The sequence below is a fragment of the Paramisgurnus dabryanus genome, chromosome 9 (assembly GCF_030506205.2).
Source record: "Paramisgurnus dabryanus chromosome 9, PD_genome_1.1, whole genome shotgun sequence".
Lineage (NCBI taxonomy): Eukaryota > Metazoa > Chordata > Actinopteri > Cypriniformes > Cobitidae > Paramisgurnus > Paramisgurnus dabryanus.
In genome coordinates, this window is record NC_133345.1 from 23391379 (window position 1) to 23410527 (window position 19149).

At 39.1% G+C, this 19149-nt stretch overlaps 1 protein-coding gene across 2 annotated transcripts in view; it reads right to left on the reverse strand.

Annotated features, from left to right (window-relative positions):
* Positions 1 to 19149, reverse strand: part of ripor1 (RHO family interacting cell polarization regulator 1) — a 64786-nt gene that overhangs the window by 34127 nt on the left and 11510 nt on the right. The window contains exon 1 of one of the 2 annotated variants that reach the window (XM_073815744.1): positions 16373 to 16834. The exons of the other annotated variant lie outside the window; for it this stretch is intronic. The gene's annotated coding sequence lies outside the window, so the exon portion shown is untranslated. Of the gene's footprint in view, positions 1 to 16372; positions 16835 to 19149 lie in introns of those variants that run through there. 2 annotated transcript variants of the gene reach the window in all.

Sequence of the window (19149 nt, forward strand, 5' to 3'; positions counted from 1 at the left end):
GCACTGCCATTTAGTGCAGAGATCAGCTCATTTACATTTAACAGGACACACCCAAAAACGACACATTTTTGCTCACACCTACAAAGTGGCAATTTTATAATACTATAATAAATCATCTATATGATATGTTGAGCTAGAACTTCACAAACATACTCTGGGGACACCAAAGATTTATTTTACATCTTTAAAAAGTCTTGTAAAATGTCCCCTTTAAAAAAATCTAATCGCACTTGTATGTGGATCTGTATAACAATGCAATCGTATAAGACAGCACTGGGGCAGTCACTCATGGCCTACTAGTTAGAGAGTCGGCTTCTACCCGAAGGTCGTTGGTTCGAGTATCACGGCCGATGGGTTGCGAGTGAGGTGCCCTTGAGCAAGTCACATTTTCCCAATTGCTCCCTGGGCACTGCAGTGATATCAGCCCACAGCTCTGGATGTGTGCGTGTGTTCACTACTCACTGGGAAGGGATAAATGCAGAGTTCACATTTTAAATATGGAAAATCATGTCACTTTCATCTCATTGTGAACTTTATATCAACAGCACCATGTCTCCCTAAAAACATGGCACATCAATTATTATATACCGAATCAAAAAAATAATGCACAGCTGTATGTTGAAAAGTTAAAATTCAGTTTCAATTTCTATTAAAAATGTATTTCAACTTTAAGGAATTAAGGAACATTGCTTTGGCTCGAAACAACAAATGTAGCACTTATCAGATGACAGTCAACATAGGACAAAACAACACAATAACATATTATTAAATGGCTAAAATGACAAGTCCATAAAAACATGTTAAAGTGAGAATATGTGCAAAGGAAAATGTTTGAGACAAGCAGCTCCTATGACTGTTTTTTTTTTTTAAGTAAACCTAGACTTAACACTTCACCAGTTTCCTCATAACAGCCCCTAATAATATGTTTTCATGTTAAGGTCAAATTCCCATCTCTCATTGTTGCTATAGAAGCTTGTGTTCACATTTCTGAAGTCTTTAATTGTCATTTATGTGTGTTAAATAAACATGCATTTACATTTTAGTCATGGCTGAGAACTTCTCGACATTTTATTTATTGACATTCAACAACAAAATTATTTTAATGGCTGTCATGTGCTCAGATAAAACTGCACCGCAGCACTACACTGCGTGGGCAACACATTGGATATTTTCCTACTCAAGATATCCATCATCAACTACCAATAACACTTACTACTATTACACCCAAACAGCTTTCATGTACATTTCCTCTAGACAAAACCAAAAATACACCATGTAAAGAGATTCATATCACACACAGATCCTCATCATCTCATAAACTGAATATAGCGTTTGATTGGACAGCTCAACATGCAGCAGCGGGTGAGCTGAATGTTTCGGGGTAAATGATTGGTTCTGGTTCTAGTTCTGAAGAAGTTGCCGTGGTGATTAGTAGTCTGTCATATTCTGCGAGTCTGGAGAGGAACACTAGTCAGTCCCACACCACAGACGACTGTCTAGACCTCTGATCGGCAGTAATAGAAAAACAGCTCTGAAACGTTCACACACCCTGTCTTTATGAATGTTTGTCCATTTCTGAATATTTGTCTAACCATTATCGAATTATTCTAGTGCAAACAATCATACTAAACAATTTCACAAACATAATATTGTGTATACTACGATTAGTCAAAAATGTATCAAAATATCATGAATATTGCTGTTATTTTAATGCTATTTTTATTTGTCGGCTAAAAGACTGTCATTAGACTTATTTTGTGAATCTCCATTATTTTGTGAAGCTTGACACTAAATTATGTGTGTATAGGCAAAAATCGTATCACTATACATGAGTTAAGGTGCACAATGTTGCGATACTTTAAAACAAGGCAATATATTTTTTGATTTTTTTATTTTAGGAATATAATAGGATATAATTGTAGGAAAGCGGTCATTTTTTAGAACACACCACCATATGCAAACTTTAGCAAAACATTTGTGGCATGCCCCTATGCCAGTACTTCCTATCACTGTGTAAGTTCAGAGATAAGAAGAATGCTATCTAGTGGTCGGGATGTAAACTCCAAATGAAACAACTGGCATGAATCCTGTATGACTTGAATCAGTTTTTACAGTTTTAAATAGTAACTTATGCTAAAGGCATAGTGGTTTACGGTAAGCACCATAAGGTAATACCAGATGTTTAGTCTAACAATGTCATGTCCCAAAGGTGCTTAGGATGATCCTACAATGAGTCACAGCAAGAGACATCTGGACCAATACAAAAGAACAGCAGGTGGAATATCCCTTGCTATCTCCAAACACATAAACACAGGATTACAATCTGACCTAAAAGTTTAGCGAAGGTCCTACTTTTTGAAAGATGACCTCACAATTGCTTTAAAAGTCAGATCTGTCCTCAAGCCTGCATTTCAGTGTTTTCCCAATTTTATGTTAAACATGTTATACACTAGTACTATAGTGATGCAACAATACACTTAGTTCACGGTTCAATACATATTTCGGTTCTTTTTGCGTTCCTCAATCAAGATTACGGGTGGGATTTATTTTAGCATCAGGCGCATTATCTTCTTGAGTTGAACTTTTTCAACTTGCGCGGAAGACGTGTTTGAGGCACATAACGCGCGTTTGCATCAATAACAAGCCCAATTTGCGTCATTCGCATTGCCCCACGCGGATTTGCATCTTTAATACATTGATGTTGTATGTAATCTACACGCGCAAATAATTAATCCACACCTCAGATTTAAAAAGACAGACTTCTGTTGGGTGTGTGTGCACGCGAATCAAATCTGACACCAGCATTGCAAGCAGAGTTCAAGCAGAGTTAACGCAGCTAGCGCACAGTGTATATCAACTCGCTGTGGCGTCTTTAAGCGTGCAGATCACGCGGACGCGCACATTAACAAAAGTGCAGGGAATATAAAACTGACAGATTTGGATGGATAAACCGAAAACTGCAATTCACATGCGCGTATTGGACCGTGGGGGTCGAACCGAACGGTTCAATAATGTATTGAAAATTGTGGCATCCCTAACTAGTACGCTATTAAAAACTATTAAAAGAGATGTCTTGTGCTTTTGCTTGAACCTGACGGCTTTTTCAATATACTAATGCACAGAATATTCGGCCACGAAAATTTTTATCCGAAAATGTCCCAAAAGAAAGACATTTATCACAGAAACAATGTGGCTAAAATGTTGTGATGACACAAACAGAAAACGCGACCTGCACGTGCTTGTCTGAAGCAACATGTCTGCGGTGTGAACGTATTTCAGTATCCCTGTGTCTCAATTCGTTCCCTTGCTCCCGAGGTCGTGAATCAGTATATCATGTATGCAGATAGAGGTACAGTGGAAATACTTGTGGCGCACTTCTCACCAAAAAATATTAAATCTAATAAAACTAAAGACACTTTAGAGATATGAGGGATTCAATACTAATCTATAGGTACCAAACATTAACATAAGATGGCAGAAATGGTGTGTGTTATGTGAGCATTAAGCACAGGGTTTTTTGTAATTGCAATAAATGTATAACACATTGTCATTTATTTACCCTAGGACAACAGTGACAAAAGGTTTGACAATGATTTACCGTCATACAATTCTATATGGTGATGTTAATGGTGCAGAAAGTATACAACTCTAAGTAAAGAATCTAATTCCTAAAAAAAAACATTCAATACACTTTCAGGGTATCAAGAACTGAAGCAAATGCTATGATTGGCCCATCTTCTGTTCAATACCACGTCTCAATTACACTGTTAACACATGGAAAAAAAATGAAATATGACTGTACTAGGGTTTTGCCAATAGACGATACTATCAAATTAGTGTTGTGCCGATAGACGATAGTATCGTGTATCGACGATCGTCCGACATATCGCCAATGGCAGGCTTTTATGGCGATAGTCATGACGATAGTTGGCGAATGGTTGTTATTATCATCATCATCATCATAGTTTTGCATGCTTTTCCTCGCATGAGGGTTTGTGCTTCACTTTACGCGGAGAGCTTGTGTAGAGAGAGAGTTCCTTCTTGCACGCAGATGCACTTAATGCGCGCGTCTCGGACTCGTTCTAGCACCTAAATCCAGCTACGCTTCCCTCTGTCTCACATGCACGCGCTCTCGCATCTGTCCGAAGTCTAAACATAAACTGAAGTAGTAATCCTTATGTATTTGTGCGGTTTAATGCGTTTCATTAGCCTGGTTAGCCAGACCTACATCAAGATGTAAGGTCTGGCAACTCTTCACACAAACGGCTCAATGCAAGGGGCGGGATATAAGGTTGTCCCTCAAAATGCCTCTGCACGCAATAGGATAGCGCTATGACGGATCAGAGCAACGAAGAAGGTGACGTAGTTACCGTAACCAGTCGGCAAAACTCCAAACACATCTTTCTTGCTTAAAAAGGACTTCAGTAGGGTTTATTTGCTCTTCTCTCAAAGAAAAACATAAGTCTAAGTCCTCCAGAGTCGCGGCCAAAGCCGCTTCAAAAGATAGCTGTTCGCCAGCAGCAGCAGCCATTCTCTGTTTTCAAGTAGGAACCGTTGCAGCTCTGTCGTCATCATGTTAAGCCCGCCCCACAGACGCTACACACGATGTGATTGGCCTGACCAAATTTTGGTTTTTGGACCGGTTAAGTGTATTGTGAGTGCCTAGACTAAACCCTGGCAGCAAATATATTTTGCGGCCGCTAGGGTGCGTCTAGATTTCTAGGCTAGCGTTTCATGCGAGCTGAGGCAAACTATTCCTTTTGTTTAAAATATAACCCGCTGCACAGAGCTGCGCTCTGTCTGAACTTGAAGTCAGATAGTAATCCTGTTTATGATATGCTTTTCAAGGAGTTTTAGCAATACATCCCTCGTGTTTAAAATATGATTGTGTTCCGCTGGACCAGTGTGTTTAAAAAGGCACCTCTGAGAGCACCACTGCTTGACACGTGTAACCTTCTGCAACAGCACTAAACAAATGCATTTAATTATTTTTATGTGCGCTGCGTGTGTCTGCGCAGGTGCATGTTTTTACAGTCATTAAGTAATCGTGTTAAAAATCAGGATTATGATTTTTCCCATAATTGAGCAGCCCTATCTCTGACATTTCCTTGCACTAGAGAGGTTGTTAGCGCGCAGAGGGTTAAAACCAGCGCGTGTCCTGTTCTCGCTCTCTGGCACGCAAAGAGCGTCTGGGCTTTAATGACGCACTCAGATTAATGGCATTAGTTTTAAGAAAGATGCATTCATGACGGTGTTGCTCTTGTTCTTTTTTCCACCAATCAAGTCTTGTCATAAATGAACAAATAAATAAATGAGTAAACTACTGCCCCGCCCCCCGATACTATCGTGTATCGCCGATCTCACAGGCTGACGATAGGACGATCTCAAAATGGGGCATATCGCCCAACACTATATCAAATATCGACGCCATATGGTAGCCATATAGTGCTAGCCTTCATGACGATAGTTGGCATCTTTGCCTATTATAGTACAATCTCACTATAGGGCATATCGTGCAACACTAGGCTGTACAATAAATACAGAAATTAATTCAGCAGTCCATCCCTCTTGTCAAGTCTCGACTCCCATCAATTTACAGTGTCTCTCTTCAGGCACTAAATTATGTCCTCGCAATAAGACCCTTATTTCCTGCAGCACTTGCCTCCACACAGAATAACAACAAGTGACTGAGGAAGTGAGGGAGGCAGTAGAGGAATAAACTCTTAATTTATTGGCCATTTTAAGAGTTGTTGAGGCTTACGGTGGAGGCACGCTGTTGTTTGCCTAACTTTGCATTCTGAACAAGAGACTTATCACCACCTCTGAATTCAACACAGTCAGATGGGTTTACAACAGCTGGCTGAAAAATGCTAACAAAATCTGAAAAAAAAATGTCTTTGCACAAGAGAAAGGCTGCTTATAAAGGATAAAAAAATATTATTCACTAGAATCTAGCAACAAATGAAAACATTCTTTTTTCTTTAAAAAGCAAAGTTATTTTATAATTCTGTGTTGCCACTCCAGCCCATTCGTTCTGCTGTACTGACCTAGTTATTTTTTAACATCGGTAATAAAGAAGGAGCCTCCATACCGTCTTTACACAACTGAACCATAACACAGGAAATGAACTTTCATGACTTCAAAGCAAATCATTTCAGTGAAGTTTAAGAAAAACTCCCATGTTATGGATGATCATATAGCCCACATGCATATCGGAAAACAACATACTGGTACTGACACAAAGAGATCATCAAACAAGAATCAGCAAGCTCCAAAATCCATGGCATGCTGACTATGATCGTGTAGAGATAGTGATCACTCTTATAAGCTAAAATCTCTGCAACTATGAACTGTTTTAAATAGTGAAAGATATCAAACATCCTGTGGATCATCTCAGCTTAAAGGCAAGTTTTTGTGTCTAGAAATCTAAAAACTAGTGTTTAATCCCCAGCTGGACATTAAGAGGCTTATATAGTTCACTCGATAACCCTATGTTGTAGAAGTATAGTGAGCCAATGGCTTTACCCACCCAATACATTATACAGCTCCATACATTATGCCCTGATATACAAGATCATGGGCTGCTCATACTTTCCATCGTATTACCTTTAATCTAAAAGGCATTTAAGAGTGTTTAGCTTTTCCAATAGACCTTAAAAGATGTTTATTTATGTCAAACAAATTCCATGCATGTTTTGCAATAATGCGCCTGCAGTGCTGTCTAATTCCATCTAAAATAAATGAGCATTACTGTGTCCCATCTTCTAACTCCCATTAAGTGTTGTAATCTATAAGCGTATAAGGGGATACAAGTGGTCTCTGATCTTCTCCAAAGACATCAGGGTTTAGATAATGGCCTATATACATGGGTATAGACACACACACATACTGAAGGAGGTTGTTTTTCTCAGCTTGGTCTCCTTTCATAAACAATGAAGTGATCATTTTAAAGCCAAAGGGCTCTGGGAGCACCCCTGGAGAAAAACAAAGGATCAGACATGAAAATCTACACTTCCTGTTTGTTTAAACCCATCTGAACCAGCATAGCTTTAAACTAGTAACTAGCTACAGTTTATTCTTCTGTAGCTACAATGTTTTACTATAAAAGCAAACATGAGCAGCCAACTTAACTTCTGATTGGTTTATGAATGTATAATCTGTAACCCATAAAATAAACAGCAGCAGTGTATGCAGTATTTAAAGGAGCATTTCACCCAAAGAAACATTCATCTTTATTGAAAGTATGTCATATTTGCAGTAGTGATGCACCGATGTATCGGCCGCCGATATTTATCGGCCGATTTTTGATGAATTTGAAACCATCGGCATATCGGCAATAGCACGAGAAAGACCGATACCGATTGTTTATTAATTAACTGCATAAAGGAATCCATTATATGTAAAAAATGAGTTAATGTTGTTAATAAAATAAATGCTGAATAGCAAAAACCACCTTTGAAGGTTGTCATGCTGTCTTATTATATTTGTTTTAGCTTAATTTGTGCCTCTCTTATTATGTTGGTCAGTTGAATGTTAATTAGATCCAATCCATGTTCAGTAAAAATAATTTGATGCAGAAATAAACTAGCTAATAGACCAACTGTAAAGTAGTTGTATACAAGTGTTTAATATCGGTATCGGCATTGGTATCGGCCAGAAGTTGTCTGTTTAAATCGGTATCGGTATCGGCCCATAAAATCCTATCGGTGCATCCCTAATTTGCAGTCGAAATGTAACATACATTTAGAATTTGGTGCCTTTTTGACTGAGAAAAGGAGTGTTTGTAGTCACACCCCCTCAACAAAGATATTGGACTTCCTTCTTTCAATGATGCAAAATGATGATTTTTACATCATTGAAAGAAAGAAGTGCAACACTGAAATCTGTATTTCTCCTGTCTTAGCTGAAACTGAGGAAATGATGCATGGCCATTCAAAAACATGACTGGGGTTCTAACAATACAAAGCTTAATGCAAATGAGTGAAGTGTCCCTTTAACAGACAAGCACTAAAAATGTTTTATAAAAGAAACACACATGTTCCCATCAATGCTAGCAGGTCCAAAAAGGGTTTCTGAATTTTTTTTGCTGTTGTGCTCTTTTATTGAGTTTCTGCACATCTTTTGAGGAACAGCAAGCATGATTATTATGCAAGAAGACACACCAGCTTGTTTGGAATTTAAGTACGCTTTGTTCCTACCATATTTGGGTCTGTGTGGCAACATGAGAAACTGTGCAGGACATTTATCAGGTTAATTAACTAATGTTTTTTTACATTTATGACAAGTATTTAAATATCTATAGCTCTGAATACCTGACTGTTGTCTGGGCATTACATTTTGACTGTGCATTTGTAGCATACGACACAAATCCAAATTTGGCTGGTGTAAGATGCTAAATAACTTGTGTGTTGATAACATATGCAAGTGATGCATAAATATGATGCATTTTCTAGATAGACATACTGTTGTCTTATAGCGGTTGTGCAAATGCCATCATAATACGTCCTTGGTTCCTCTACTCATCTATTGAGTCCCTGGTTTTACACACACACACACACACACACACACACACGCACGCACGCACGCAAGCACGCACGCACGCACGCACGCACGCACGCACGCACACACACGCCAACATTTGAAGTGTATCAAAAAAGTCAAAGTTCAAGTTCATCAATCAAAGTTGTCCTAAGACAAGAATGGGTACACATTTTGGTTTTAGGACCCATATAAATCTGGGAACCCATCACCTTCAAACAGTCACAGTTAGTAAATGATGCCAATGTTCTTGATACTGGACACATGTATTGGCCTATTGCTAATATTACATTTACATTCATTCATTTATTTGGCAAACTCTTTTATCCAGGTTATAGTGCATTACAAGGTAAACAAATATGTGTATTCCCTGAGAATCGAACCCATGACCTTTTGCCCTGTTAAAGCAATTCTCTACCAACTAATGGCGCTTTTCCATTGCATAGTAGTACCCCACGGTTTGGTTTAGTTTTGGTCGGGTTAGCTTACTTTTGGGAGCTTTTCCATTTGGTGAAGTACGTAGTACCCGATACTTTTTTCGTACCACCTCGGTTGGGGTTCCAAGAGACCCGAGCTGATACTAAACGCGACGTGAAAACACTGTAGATCACTGATTGGTCTGAGAGAATCGTCACAACCAGTGTCATCGCTATAATGTAATTAGCTTTAAAAAGCTAGCTTGCGCTGTCTCGAGCAAACAAGTTGTCATCTGTGCTCTGCTGCTATAAGTTCCCAAACTCCATTTTAGCGATGAAAAACATCCACAGGTTGAGAATCAGGGACACCATAACAGTTTTTTTCCAAACTTGCAGTTTGTGGCGGAACATTCGAGACAAGCACCTCAGAATTATATGCTTAAATGCAACTTCAATGAGGCTCAGCGCTGCGCCGTCGACTGACGACACCACGGGTGTTTGAACAGAAACTGTAATGTGAGACAGAGGTAGTGATAAACGCGATGTGCAAACATCTATTTGTGGTGGCCAATTTTAATTTTGTGGTAGACTGAGAAATAAATGAATTTATGGGAATGAACGACGCTCTCTTATATGATCACAGCAGTAGGCAGCAGCGCAAATAACACGACACACCTATAATCCCTCCCACTGTGAAGTTATACTAAACCTGATGGAAAAGCTAACCACGCCAAAGTGAGGTGAGCTGACCTGACCCAAACTAAACTTAACCGTGGGGTACTATGCAATGGAAAAGCGCCATTAGACACAGGCACCAAAAGAGACTGTGGTAATGGTCTTCTGTCTCTACCCGAAGCAACAATTGTCACAAAACTTATTTGTCAAAGAAATGTCCACAAGTGCATCTTAAAATGCTGTGGCTTAAGTAAGCCTATATGTTTCTCTTCTCCTGAAAACATTACATATTCAGTTGTTCTGCAACACTATAACTCATAAGAGACACAATAACAAGCACATTTGCCCAATAAGATAGGTCTGTGCTCGTGGTGATTTGGGTTTATCTGTGCATGGGCCAGCCATGAGGCCTATGTGTATGAATGTGCCTTGGGAGAGAATGAGTCACCCTTTGCAGATGCTCCTTCTCTCTCCTGTCCTGACTCAATAATAACACTTCTCTCACTCGCCGTGTAATGATACACTCCAGAAATACACATCGTACTGTAACACACAGCCTACCCAAGAATTACATAGTGCACTGGGCCAAATACAGCTCTGTTATGCATTTCTGACATACGCAGAACTTTGATGCATGTTGTTCAATCCAGAGCAACCCTATAATGACAATCAGCTTAAACCCAAAGTCAACCTGAGTTGAGTTTATTATAAGCAACGGCAAATTCCCTTCTATCAAAACAGCAATCAGTGTACTGCCAAATCCATACATGTTTAAGTTTGTGCGTTTAAATTGTGTAACATCCAGACATTGCTCAATATCCCAATATTGCGTAACAGACTACAGAATACAAGTGTGACTACTACAATTTGATGAGCATGAAGTAAAGCTATGAGTAACGTGTGACTTAGCTGTAACATATTGGTGACCCTGTCTGTGAAATCCAGTCTCATAATCTGATTATGAGATTAGGAGCATCAAAGTTTGATTCCCATCATTGATTTCACTTTAATTTTTGACACGGTCTTAGTTAATATTAAAGCTATCATGGTTAGATTTTCTCAGAATGTTCCTTACATATTTGTTCCTGAAATAAAAAAATGCTTCAAGCAAATCAATGTCTTGGGCCTCTCAAATTTCTTGATTTCTGAATAAAGAAAGAATATAACTGCACACTTATTTAAAAGTTTCAGCAACAAGCTAAATATATGGGACTATTATATGTCCCCACTCCTGGAAAGTGCAAAACCATACCATCCACAATTATGTTTGTCTATGCTTCACAACGCCCCACACTCATCAGAGACGTTGGGAATTCGTTTGCCTACTCAGTCAGAAAACAGACACATTTTGCATGTGTGGGTGGTCAACCAAGCCACACTCGGGAAACAGAGCTGAGCTAAACGGAAGGCATGCTGGATAGACGAATGGGTGGAAGCTCTAAAAAGAGGTGGAGAATGAGGAAGAAAAATGAAGACTTAATGACAAAACCATCCTGAAAAATTTCTTTTGGCGAGAACAAATGCAACACTGCGTGGCAATAGCCCCACATTGCACAGTTCTCATAACAGTGTTAAACAGAAAAAAAACACTCCAGAATGGCCAATGTATAAAGTTTGATCTACAAGCTATACATTACCCTTTTTAGTGTGTTATTGTTCTGATTCAAAAGAACATCTGACTCTGAGAAAAGAGTATCTTCTTCAAATATATGTGTCCACTGTGTTACTGTGTCTAATGCTGCATGCATTTGAACATGTGGGTTAATATGTTTGTGATTAACTACAGTGCTAGCATTCTTTTTGCTGTCATACTTCATAGACTTCCCATTCTCATTGCACAGCTCTGTCGTCTCAGCAGCTTCCTGTTTATCCAATAGATCTGACAACTATGTTGGAGTCACACACCCACTGGACAACCCCTAGGCTGTCTTTACAAAGCAGGCTGTTCTCAAATAGAGCAACACGGTTATAGGACCTACTACTAGTACTAACCACCAGCACTGTTGTCTGATTCATGAACAAGGAAATCACATGGGCTGTTAATTTTCAACTAAAAACTATTAAAAATATATAATTATTTTAAAAGTACTCTTAAAGCACGTTCTTTCTGATCCCATTTTTTAAACCCTAGTAAGTGTGTAATGTTGCTATAATAGCATAAATAATGTAAAATGATAAAGCACAAAGTTCTAGCTCAAAGCCTAGAGCGAACGGCCGGTTTGGACTACAGCCCTCTACTTCCTGCTTTAATGACGTCAGTAGAACAGTTTTTTGACTAAACTCCGCCCACAGGAATACGTCAGTCGCCAACTAAGCTAACCTGCTGTCGAAACACAACACACTAAACAAGCTACACATTCAGAACTCGATACATATTTCTGAGGGAGGTACTTCATAGAACAAGGAAGACATCAGCTCAATTTGAGGACAGTGAAAACAGCGCTATACAGATAAGTAAATTGTGTGAAAAATACCACGTTTTTTACACATGAAACATGAACACATGTTATATTGCTCATTGTAAACACAATCAAAGCTTCAAAAACACATAAAGAACAGGACCTTTAAAATATAGCAGTTTTAACGCAGCTTTAAAGGGCTCTAAATGATCCCAAAGAGGCATAAGGGTCTTATCTAGCAAAATTATATTTTTATTGCCGAAAATGACAATCGTTTTACTAGATAAGACCAATATGCCTCATTTGGGCTTGTTTAAAGCCCTTTAAAGTTGCGTTGAAACTGCAATTTTAAACTGCATACTGTTGGGGTCCAATATAGTCTATTAAACTGAATGTTTTCCTCAAAAAAAATAATTTCTTCTCGATTTTGAAATGACAAGGAGGTGAGTAAATATCATGCCTTTTTTTAAGAAAGATGAGTAATCCTTTAAAGGGATAATTTACCCAAATATGAAAATTCTCACTCTTAAGGATGACAGATTTTAATTTATTTATTTTGGGTGAACTATCCCTTTAAGCTATTGTTTTGAATCACTAACAAATAATTATCTCAATTTATCAGAGCCATAACTGAATTAAGATTCAACTCATTTATCATGACTTACAGTCCGACTCAAGATGAACCCAGAATGTGTTATGATGTTACATCTACTCCAAATGGTAAGATTAAAAGAAAAATGGATGGTTTTCAATCGTGCGCAGCCTGACACGCACCTCACAAAAATTTAAACTATGTGTCCATTCTGCACGGACCGCAAGTGCTGTGATTGGTCCACCAGAACCCCTACCTATTCAGAACTATAAATGAAAACCGACGCGTAGCTAAGAGTGTTAAGGCTACGCCGTAGGAACTACGCACAACCATAATGAGCCCTTTATGGTAACTAATCACTGTACTTGGTTGCCACAGTGATCAATATATCCTGTGTTTACATGAGGTTACAATTTGATGAAGTGGTCACTGTAAATATGAGTGTATATTGATAGATGCCTGCCATTGCTTTCCCTCACTGGGGACAGAGGCACATACGTGTCACAAAATTCACAAATTCATCTTTTTCTGACGCCATTCTGTAGAAGCATAGCCCAGGATTGTCTCCTCATCAGTGCATTTTATTTCACAATAAATATTTATTAGTAATTAGGTTAAATTTAAGAAATCAAGACTTCTTAACCTGCGGAGAACAGCAGGCCCCGAGGGGGATGTTCCCCTAAAGGGCTCATTATAGTTGTGCGTACGTCCTATGGCGTAGCCGCGACTATGTAGGATACACATCGGTTTTCATTTTTACTTCTGCGCCGTCGTCCGTGTCGACGTGCAAACACACATGCAGACTGCTGGTAGGCAGTATCAATGCGTGTAACCACAGTTGCCGTTCAAACGAAGAAGAAACAACAGCTTGTTGTGTGTTTTGAGAAGACCAGCAATGATGGAAGTAAATAAACAGCGACTTTTGTTTCAGTTCCAGCTAAATCACTCCTCAACGTGGCCCATCTTTGTTCTCACCGTTGCAAACGGAAACACCTATAACGCAGTTTTTTTTCCCTGACGGGAGAGGTTCTATTGGACCAATCACAGCGCTTGCGGCCTGCGTAGAACTGACACGCTGTAAAAAATTTGGCGAGGTGCACGTCAGGCTATGCAGAGCTACAGATAACCTATGGTGTAGACCTTACAGACGACTATAAATTAGACTTAAGTGTGTGACAACACATAAACTATCAATAGACTTATTTGTTTAGCAAACCAAATAATAGGGTCCCTCCTTTCACACCAAATAAAGTGTATTCCTTAAAACATTCAGACTTTGTAGCAGCTCAGAGCAGACGCGAGTCTGATCTATATAAAAACACCACCTACTGAGTGAGGAGGCACACACTACAATCTAACATATTAAACAAATCCTAATAAGACACTTTGCGTGCATGTGTTTGTCTACACAGAGAGAGTAGTTTGTATTATTAGTCTCTGTAAAAATACTGTAAAGAATGAGACATTTGCTGTAAGTCTCCAAACAACTACTGCCATATGAGGTGGTTTGAGGTACAGAACTATGGAAAAGTTTGTGTCTTGGACTGGCACATGCAACCCAATGCGTAAATGCAAGAGGACCATCCAGCATTTATATTACCATTTATTGCTCCCAAAACATAGCATGAGCCATGTGCTGGAGACTGTAAGAATCATTTGTAACCTCCTACACAGATCCAGAGACTTATTTCAAGATGTGCTCACTTCCTCTGAAACTGGTAGCTGTCTGACCAACAGGAAGAAACACTAATGCACTATCTGCTTTCTTTAGGAGGAAGGGAAAGCATTATAAAAGATAAAAGGCCATAGAGATGCATGCAGCTAACCTACATCCATTTCTCAGAAATAAAATCCCGCCATAGGAAATGGAGAATAACTATCATGGATTGTGTGCATTTACTACAGCCTCAGCCTGTAGTATATGGCTAAAAAAGGTTGGGTTTTACTTTGTGTCGAAGAGCCAGTCAGGCCATACAGTTCTGAATAAAAGCCAGGGGCAGTGTTCAAATTAAAGTTAGAGTGATGATTCATACATTTTTGCCAGAAACAGTCGACTGGTCCCTGCTGAAGGTGTGTCTATTTTCATAATGGTCAGCCAGGACAATTTTTCCTTTGCGGGAGGACATGCATTTCTTTGGGGAAAGAAAACGAAGAAAGAAAATAAGCTGAGACTGTGTGTATATGGAGAAAGGGGAAGGAAAATGCCTATGCATTGGTTTCTGACTGACATAGCCCAGCTAGCCTGCTTAAACAACATCTTAAACTGGCCTAAGCCAGTAAACTTGTCTGGTTTAAGAAGAAGGGTACATGTTCAGACTGCGAGTTCAAATTGTCAGCCAGCTGAACATCAGCTAGGTCAGGTTGAAAAACCAGATTAAACCACCTTATACAACAAAACAGTTAGTTTTAGTCGGTTATATAAACAAGTACACTTTACACGTTTGACAAACACTGCTTGGATGAGCCACTGAGATGTGTGACCATAGAAATGACTCATGTGGATAAGCAAACAGAAAAGCCAAATGTAAACATAGGCCAAATCTATTATTTAAGCAAACATTGAAACATTTTATTAAGTAAATATCAAACAGTAACAAAGATGGTATGACTGACAACACACTTTTGCTTATCAGTTTCTTCGTTTTGTCAATTAGATCATAAGCTAATTTAAACTCATTCATGCCAGTCCAACTTCGCACAAAGGACAGATTGTGTGACCCATGGTGCTGTTCACAAGCCTCTGAGTTTTCCAAAAGCGTTCCCACACCCAGAAAGTACAACTGCTGGTACAGCTGCCTCACAGCTAGAGTCACAAGATTCACAGCAAATCTCACATCCCAAATAGCACGACACACAAAGTGGCACTAGAATAAAGTCACATGTAAAGACAACCAGTACACTAAAAATCTTCCTCATGTAAATAACGGATAGTACTACTTTATGCTAGTGTTTACTTCTGCATTTCACATCCAACTAAACTACTCAGTTGTTTACAAGCATCAGATCAACCCAAACTCTTTAGTAGTGCAGAATGCATTATTGATTTGAGTACCTACGACAGGTATGAAAGGAATATAGCCTACATTCTCTCGTATGCATAAGGAAAGAAAAATAAGAGGGATTAGGCTGTGGAGGATTAGCTCCAAGGGATATTCTCCAAAGCAACTGAAGAGAAGGACTTCAAAGCAATAATACAAAGTGCTGAGGACGAAATGCAACGTATGATGTGGGAAACTAAACGTCACCAAAATACATCTGGTCCCACAACATGAGTCTGATTTCACCAACTGTGCTCGCTTAAACCAAAGGGAAAATGCCTGACATTTTCTTTCCGCTAATTCTTCAGTATTAATATCCGAGATTACGCGACTCTTCTGTCACATCTATTACACACAAATAGAAAACAAAGCTTTCTTTGTCATCTGAACCCAAGACAGACTCGCTCCACATCTCGTCCATGCCACGGGTCTACACACTCCCTTGTACACAATTTAAAAACATTTGTTAAAATGTGTATATACACAATTCACAAATACTACACGTAGTCTTGTCAAGCATCTTAAACATTACATTAAACACACAAGTCTCTGCATCATACTTCACTGTCTATGTAGATGTCTCTTCGTACATGCTTTGGGATTTTCGTCATATTTACTCATTTTCAAGTAAATGCTTAAAATTATAGCCAATACATGCTTGTTTATACCACACACACACATTATTGAAATGATTTACTAAATAAAACTACATACATGTCTGTCGCCGGGGCTTGTACCATCGATGTTTAAATCCAAATCTGCGTCCGTTCAATCCTTCGAAACGAATGCAAGGAAATGACTTTCCCGCGAAACGACGCGCAACGGACACCAAATATCTCCTCAGCGTATTTACAGTGTATCTTCGATAGTCTGTGTGCAGAAGGCGAGCCGTGTGTCAGTTTCTCCCTCTGAAGGCAAGACTACTGTAGGCTTGGTCCTGTCGTTATCTCACAAGGGGTGTGGACAAAACACATGCAAATGAAAAGACGTCCATCCTCAGCGTGTCCACTTCACACCCGGGCGGCCAACGTGGACAGTATCGAGAGAAGACGACCCGTGTTGTATTCAAAGGAAATTGGGTGCATCATTGACGTAAATCGTGTGTGTCAAGTCTTCTTCAGAAATGGAGGCTACACGCGCACTGTGTACACACATCCAAATAAGACTTTGAAATACACTTCATGCACGAGTCTCATCCAAAACAGAGGGGGAAGGGAGAATGGGAGGGACAAAGACTGTGCTTTCCTTGGATTCATTCAGTGAAACCCAAAAATGTAAATTACACCCCCACTCTTACCAGCAACACCACCACCACCATCGAAAAGGTAAAACTGGCATTAAGATAATTTGCCTTTTAATGGACACCTGAAACAAAATCTTAACCAAAGACAAACTGTAATCCTGACAGACTCATCTTAAGCCATGTTTTGTGATTTGCTGTTTTATACATAAAATCATCCTGTATAAATGTAAAGAAAATACTGTTAAAATATAACAGTATTATTTTTAGTATTGATTAAGGTCATGTTAAAGATTGAAAAGAATGCATACATGAAACTTTATCCTGGATTTTACAGGCAGGGTTCACAGATATTAGGTGAAAACATCCTTCTGACCCAAGCGTGCTGAAATATTTGTCAAGCTGTACAGGGAAATAAAGATACATTTTTTATTGCTATATAAAACTAAATCTGGCTAACACATTTATAGTCCACATGGTGTATATTGTCATAATGAGCAATGCAGCCTAAATTATAGTCTTGCTTAGTGGCTTGCTATTGCAATTAACACCAGGCTGTAGACAGAAACTGTATAAAGGCAGAAAATAAGAAACAGGGATTCTAGGACCCAGTTTGGAAGGAACATTTTCACAAATGTTGGGGCAAAGTTTAAACCGTTGCCATGTTAATATTACACAAATGTGTGACTAAATTGTCTACCTCGCAAACCGAGAGCTGTCATCAAACTCAAACGGGGTTTTTTTACATTTTGTGTCTGTGAAATTTCAGGTCTCATATTATCAAAGTCACATAATCTCAAAACAATCTTTCAATCATTGATTTTTTACTTTCATTTCAATCTCGAAAGTTATAATTACCAGAATGTTCTTTACATTATGAATTTATATAGAAAACAGCAAATCACAAAAATGACTCTGGCTGGGCTTTCACAGACAAATGTGAGTAATGCTTACAATGAAGTAATCTGTTCATCCAACTAACAAGACAGGTAATTGGGAATGATGCTATACAAGCACACGAATGACACATCTCACCTTGAAGGCAGGTGGATAGAGTATGTGGTTTTGGACTGTATACAAGATCTATTAAATAGCTTTAATACGTAGGAAGATGTTTGACACGTGTTAAAGCTAAAGCAACCACCCTATAAGCCCCAGAGGAGTTGTGACTGATCTCATAGGCTTCAGCCAGTTGTTGCTGCGGCAACACTCCCAGCAGTACCAAAGGTGATGTCATGCATTTGAAGAGAGGGTCGACAAGGCCACCTGTCAGCAATAGATATGCCCAGATCCTGAAGAGAGAGATCAATAGAGTATACCCTTAACCCCGCTCTTTACCCCTCCCTTTTGCCCCTATTCAAACCAATGTGCCTATTATCTTACCCATTCTGGTAAGTTCTCTTCTCTTATTTAATCACTGCAGCATGCACCCCCACAGTGGGTTAGCTCGGGCAAGCACACTACAATGTACCCACTGCCCAGGGCTAAATCATGGCACCTCAATTATGTAACTGGGTCCAGAATGCAAAGAGAAATCCAGGCCATGTGCTGATATAGAAAAAACTTGAAAGTTGCTGATTAGATCAACTAAAATGGCTATCTGTGATCTGTATATTGTTGGTGCTTTAATAAAGCAAGGAAAAATTATGTTTTGGGATGCAGTGGCATCGTCTCAAGAAATATGTGCTCACGCAAAACCACTGAAACCGCATTAAATCGATGTATTATACATGCCAGACCAGTGTGTGGCGCTGTAATTCAGAGATACACTAAAAACAGAGTAGACGACTTGTAGCGTGCGCATAAACTTTGTTGTCGTCCATAAACATGTTGTTGTTCACCGTAGTAGCAAAGGAGCAAAAGATTTTGCTTTAGTAAAGCTAAATAGGCTCACTACCTTCTATGGCACGAAAACAAACATGTAGTTCGCAATTGTTGTTGTTGCATGACGTTGTGGTGTCTGAATGTTGGGGTCCCGACATCATCGTATCACAAAATATACGGATTGGTGTCATGTTCAGATGTATCCAATTTAGGACCGGTTTAAAAAATAGCAGTTTCAGGCTCCTAAGAGGCTGAATCTGTCTGGACTAGGGTGGCAACGATAAATTGGGTGTCCCGTTAAAAAGACCTGTCTAAAATCGATTCTGCATCACAAGGCTACGATTCTGTGTTTCATGCGCAGCTTGTGCATGTACTATGGAGTTTTGGTTAGTAAGAAGTCCTTATAAATCTAAAATCACTATGAGTC